The sequence below is a fragment of the Pongo pygmaeus genome, chromosome X, assembly GCF_028885625.2.
Source record: "Pongo pygmaeus isolate AG05252 chromosome X, NHGRI_mPonPyg2-v2.0_pri, whole genome shotgun sequence".
NCBI lineage: Eukaryota > Metazoa > Chordata > Mammalia > Primates > Hominidae > Pongo > Pongo pygmaeus.
The window spans coordinates 160893562-160899385 of NC_072396.2; the positions used below are offsets into that span (position 1 = coordinate 160893562).

Here is a 5824-nt window from a genome sequence, read left to right on the forward strand (position 1 = left end):
ACATACATTTAAGAAATACATTGGTTTGATCTATAAAGGTGGGACAACTCGAAACGGGGGCTTCCAGCTTACAGGTAGATTTAAAATTTTTCTGGTTGACCATTGGTTGAGTTTATCGAGAGACCTGGGATCAATAGAAAGGAATGTCTGGGTTAAGATAAAGGATTGTAGAGACCCAAGTTCTTATTTGCAGAGGAAGTCTTCAGGCAGTAGGCTTCACAGAGAATAGGTTTTAAAATGTTTCTTATCAGACTTAAAGTCTGTGTTGATGTTAATTCCAAAGAGTTATAATGAGGCATGTCCAACCCTCACTTCCTGTCTTGGCCTGAAACAGTCTCTCAGATTAAATTTTAAAGAGCCTTGGCTGAGGAGGAAGTCCATTTAGAAGGTTGGGGAGCCTTAGAATTTTATTTTTGGTTTACAGAAGTGTATTTTGCTTTTGATATTATTAACTGTATTTCAAGTCTAACATGTTTTCCTAGGAGCATTAAATACTTTTTTTGGATTTTATTACACAAATAAGGCACAGATCCCATTTTATCATTACCTTCATTACTACCTATATTGACATAATTTCAACTGAATTTGGAAACATTCTAGAGTTTGGGCTTCCAATAATCCTTTGTGATCCTCTAAAAGGTATATTACATTTTTCCTCAAGACATAGCAATATCTAAAATCACTCATAGAATGTCCTGCCACTTTTGTTTATCTAGTTTCATCAATTTCTCTAAAATTGACTTTGAATATCCCTTTAAACTCTTCTGTTTTAGAAAGCATCACAAGGAAATATCGAGTGATCGTGGTCACAAAATCTGTTCATATTCTTCCTTTCTCTGAATATTTTTTACAGTGACAAATATTTGTTTCTGTTGTATTGCTATTAAAAGGAATCCTTGGAAACAAAGACGAAGATTCATTACAATAAGTGATCCAGTCACAATAAATCAATTTGTCATTTGGACCTTTTTTTTTTTTTCTGAGATAGAGTCTTCCTCTGTCACCCAGGCTCGAGTGCAGTGATGCGATCTCGGCTGACTGCAACCTCCGCCTCTTGGGTTCAAGCAATTCTCCTGCCTCAGCCTCCTGAGTAGCTGGGATTACAGGTGCCTGCCACCACATCCAGCTAATTTTTGTATTTTTGGTAGAGACTGGGTTTCACCATGTTGGCCAGGCTGGTCTCGAACTCCTGACCTCGTGATCCGCCTGCCTTGGCCTCCCAAAGTGCTGGGATTACAGGTGTGAGCCACTGCACCTGGCACTTTTTTATTTTTTAAAGTTGTACTTTTGAAAATGTTCAGCGAAGAATTGAAATAGTCTCTAAAATGTGATTTTTTTCCCTGGTCTAAGTTGACCAGATTTCTAGAGAGTGAACCCAGGACAGAACCACACCACAAGAAAAAAATATGATTAATAAATTTATACAAGTATGTTATTTTAACATAAAACATGCAAAAGAGGCACTTATTTGGAATTATTTATTAGTCTGCATTATATACTTCACAGCATCATGAATGTTCTTATTTTTTAAATGTAGGACTAGTTAGTGTCAATTACTACTAAATATTAGTACAAATAATTAACAAACTATAGAAATGATCCCTGAAAGTATAGTCTTAATTATTAGTACAAATAAATAAGCAGATGTTTGAAAAAATATTACAATGCTTTGAATAAAGTTATTATTTTAAATTAGTTTTAGAATCACACAGAAAATAGAAAGAAAAATGCAGATTTCCCCTGTAGGTGCAACCTAGTTTTCCCTCTTATTAACATATTAGTATGTATCAGATGTCTTCTTAACATCTTACATCATTTGTTACAATTAATGACCAGATATTAATATGTTATTATTAAATAAGCCCATATTTTATTTGGTTTCCCTCAGTTCTATCTTTTTCTATTCTGGGATCCCATCTCAGCTCCTACAGGACATTTAGTTGTCATGTCAGGCTCTTCTTGCCTGTGATTGTTTCTCAGACTTTCCTTCTGATAGCCTTGACAGTGTAAGAAAGACTGGTCAGGTATTGTGTAGAATATCTCTCATTGTGGTTTACTTGGTATTTTTCTCACAAATAGACTGGGGTTATGGGTTTGGGGGAAGCAGATCAGATGTGTAGTGCTATTCTAGTCTCTTCATGCTCTCAAGATGCATTATCACCATTAATGTTAATTTTGATCACCTGGCTGAGGTAGTGTTTTCAGGTTTCTCACTGTGAAGTTACTTTTTCCCCATGTCCATACTGTATGTATTCTTTTGGAGGAAATAAGCATGCAGAGCCTACACTTGAGTAGGGAGTTAGCTCTACCTCCTTGATGGCTGAGTGTCTACATCAGGTATTTGGAATTCTTCTGTATAAGATATTTCTATTCAGCCCATTTGTGTATTTATTTAATCATTTATTTAGACCAGTATGGACAACCAGATAGTTACTTCAATCTTTTGGTTATTATCCAATTGTACAGTATTTTGTTGCTTTCATTTCCTACCTGTGGCCATTGGGAGCTGTTTCTATTGGCTCCTGTTTTCCTTTGACATAACTGCATGTTTCATTTTGTTTTGTTTCAACAATTTCTTTCTGACACTTCAAGAGTATCCTGGCTCATATGTTTACTGTCTCAGCCCTAGTTTAGCTATTTCTTCCAAGAGCACTGATTTCCCTTATTAGAGAATGGTTTTAAAAACTTATATCTCGCTCATATATTTACTGTCTCAGCCCTAGTTTAGCTATTTCTTCCAAGAGCACTGATTTCCCTTATTAGAGAATGGTTTTAAAAACTTATATCTGGCAGCTAAATATGCTCATTGCATCTTGTCCCTCACAGCTGACAATGCAAGGAAATATATATGTGTGTGTTCTAACCTACATATACATGCCTAATTATAAAGATTTCTATGTGGATCCATCTGTGTATATATTAAGCTACATGTGAGTTTATACTGATATCTCCAATCAATGGACTCTGATCCATTATCACAAGAATTATTCTAGCCTCCCCTGCCTTTCTTGTCTGTAAATTCTCACTCCAACAGCAAGGAATTAGCTTCCATCGTCTGCCATTTATTTAATCCCTTGTTCCAGTATAAACACTGAATTTATTGTTGTTGATTCAAATTATAGGTTGTGATTTAATAATAAATATATGTTTGGTCTCTGTCTCTATTTCCTGGTACAGAGCTCCCAAAACCCTTACAATTTCTTGAGTGATAGGGGTGCTAGGAGCATTTTTTGTTCTCATATTTGGTCTTTGACCCTGGTTTCTGACACAGAGTTCCTAAATGCCTTAAAAATCTCTCAGGTAGTAGGAATGTCTTTTGCTGTGCTAAGTGCTCTTGGTGCGCTCCTGGATGGCTTCAGGATGGGGCATGGTCACCAGAAATACCAAGCCATGATTAGAAGCTTGTAACTTTCAGCTTCATATCCTATCCTCTGAGGGGAAAGGGGGCTGGAGATTGAGTTAATAATCAATCACGCCTATGTGATAAAGCCTCCATAAAAATCCCTGAAAGAGGTGGGAGGATCACTTGAGGCCAGGAATTTGAGGCCTGCCTAGGCAACACAGTGAGACTCCTTCTCTACAGAAAATAAGACAGTTGGGTGTGGTAGTGTGCGCACGTAGTCCCAGCTACTTGGGAAACTAAGGCAGAAGGATTGCTTGAGGGCAGGAGTTCAAGATTGCAGTAAGCTATAATTGTACCCCTGCACTCCAGGCTTGGGATAGAGCAAGACTTTGTCTCTTAAAAAATCCTAAAAGATGGGGTTTAAAGAGTTTCTAAATTGTTAAATACATCCATGTGCAGGGAGCATGGCAAACCCCAACTCCATGAAGACAGAGCTTCCGCACTTCCAAACCTTGCTTTGTGTACCCCCTTATCTGGCTGTTCATGTGTTTTCTTTACCATATCCTTTATAATAAACTGGGGTCTTAGTCCTTTCAGGTTGCTATAACAAAATACCATAGACTGGGTAACTTTTAAACAACATAAATTTGTTGCATATAATTCTGGAGCCTGGAAAGTCCAAGATCAAGGCACTGGAAGATTCCATGTCTGGTGAGGGCTCATCTCTCAGAGATAGTACCTTCTAGCCATGTCCTCACATGGCAGAATAGAGAAACAGGCTCCCTACAGACTCTTTTATAAGGGCACTTGTGCCATTCATGAGGGCAGAGCCTTGACTATTGGGGAAACCTGCCCCCAATATTTCAACGTAGGTTCTTTCTATTTTTCATAAGTGTCGGCCGGCTGAGAAATAAAGAGAGACAGTACAAAGAGAGGAATTTTACAGCTGGGCCGCTGGGGGTGACATCACATATCAGTAGGACCGTGATGTCCGCCTAAGTCTCAGACCAGCAAGTTTTTATTAAGGGTTTCAAAAGGGGAGGGAGTGTAAGAACAGGGAGTAGGTACAAAGATCACATGCTTCAAAAGGCAAAAAGCAGTGCTACTAGTAAGGGTCTAACAAAGATCACATGCTTCTGAGGGAACAGGACAAAGGGCAAAAGCAGAACTACTGATAAGGGTCTATGTTCAGCAGTGCACATATTGTCTTGATAAACATCTTAAATAGCAGAAAACAGAGTTCGAGAGCAGAGAACCAGTCTGACCACAAATTTACCAGGGTGAAGTTTCTCCCCACCCTAGTAAGCCTGAGGGTACTGCAGGAGACCAGGGTGTATCTCAGTCCTTATCTCAACTGCATAAGACATACATTCCCAGAGTGGCTGTTTATAGACCTCCCCTCAGGAATGCATTCCTTTCCCAGGGTATTGATATTAATATTCCTTGCTAGGAAAAGAATTTAGTGATATCTCTCCTACTTGCACGTCCATTTATTGGCTCTCTGCAAGAAGAAAAATATGGCTCTTTTTGCCTGACCCCACAGGCAGTCAGACCTTATGGTTGTCTTCCCTTGTTCCCTAAAAATTGCTGTTATTCTGTTCTTTTTCAAGGTGCACTGATTTCATATCGTTCAAACACACATGTTTTACAATCAATTTATACAGTTAACACAATTATCACAGTGGTCCTGAGGTGACATACATCCTCAGCTTACGAAGGTAACAGGATTAAGAGATTAAAGTAAAGACAGGCATAAGAAATTATAAAAGCATTATTTGGGAACTGATAAATGTCCATGAAATCTTCACAATTTATGTTCCTCTGCCATGGCTCCAGCCAGTCCCTCTGTTTGGGGTCTCTGACTTCCCGCAACACTTGACAATGAATTACCTGTTAAAACCATCCTCTTGGAGGTTAGGTTTCAACATATGAATTTTGGGGGGACACCAACATTGAGATCATATTAACCAGTAAACATAAGTAAATGTTTCCCTGAGTTCTATGAGCCATCATAGCAAATTATCAATCCTGAGGAGGAGGTGTGGGACTGTTCAATTTGCAGCCAAGTCGTACAGAAGTATGAGTAAACTGGGGATTTACTAGTTGTGATTGGCATCTGAAGTGGGGGGGGGGCAGTCTGGTGTTACTGAGCCCTTAAACTATTAGGTATGTAATAACTCCAGTTAGTTCATGTCATAATTGAACTATATAACACCCAGCTGGTATCCAGAAAGTTGGAGAATTGGTTGATATGGGAAAATCCCTCATATATTTGGTGTCAGAAGTGAAGTATTGACAGTATAGATGAAAAACAGGGTTTTTTTTTTTCTTTTTACAGATATAGTAGTTTCAAAATTGACTATTACCCCTGGGGGAGAGAACTTTATAAAATAGAGTCCATTATTTATATTCAGTATATTCTGCTTTTAGTCTATAGATTCTACTCCTTTCCAAAGTGACTTAGGTTAGCACTTTCTGCCC

The 5824-nt window shown here is 38.3% G+C and overlaps 1 pseudogene; it reads right to left on the reverse strand.

Moving 5' to 3' along the window:
- Positions 1-1538: 1538 nt before the first annotated feature.
- LOC129025625 (small nucleolar RNA U3) lies at positions 1539-1618 on the reverse strand (annotated as a pseudogene).
- Positions 1619-5824: the final 4206 nt, after the last annotated feature.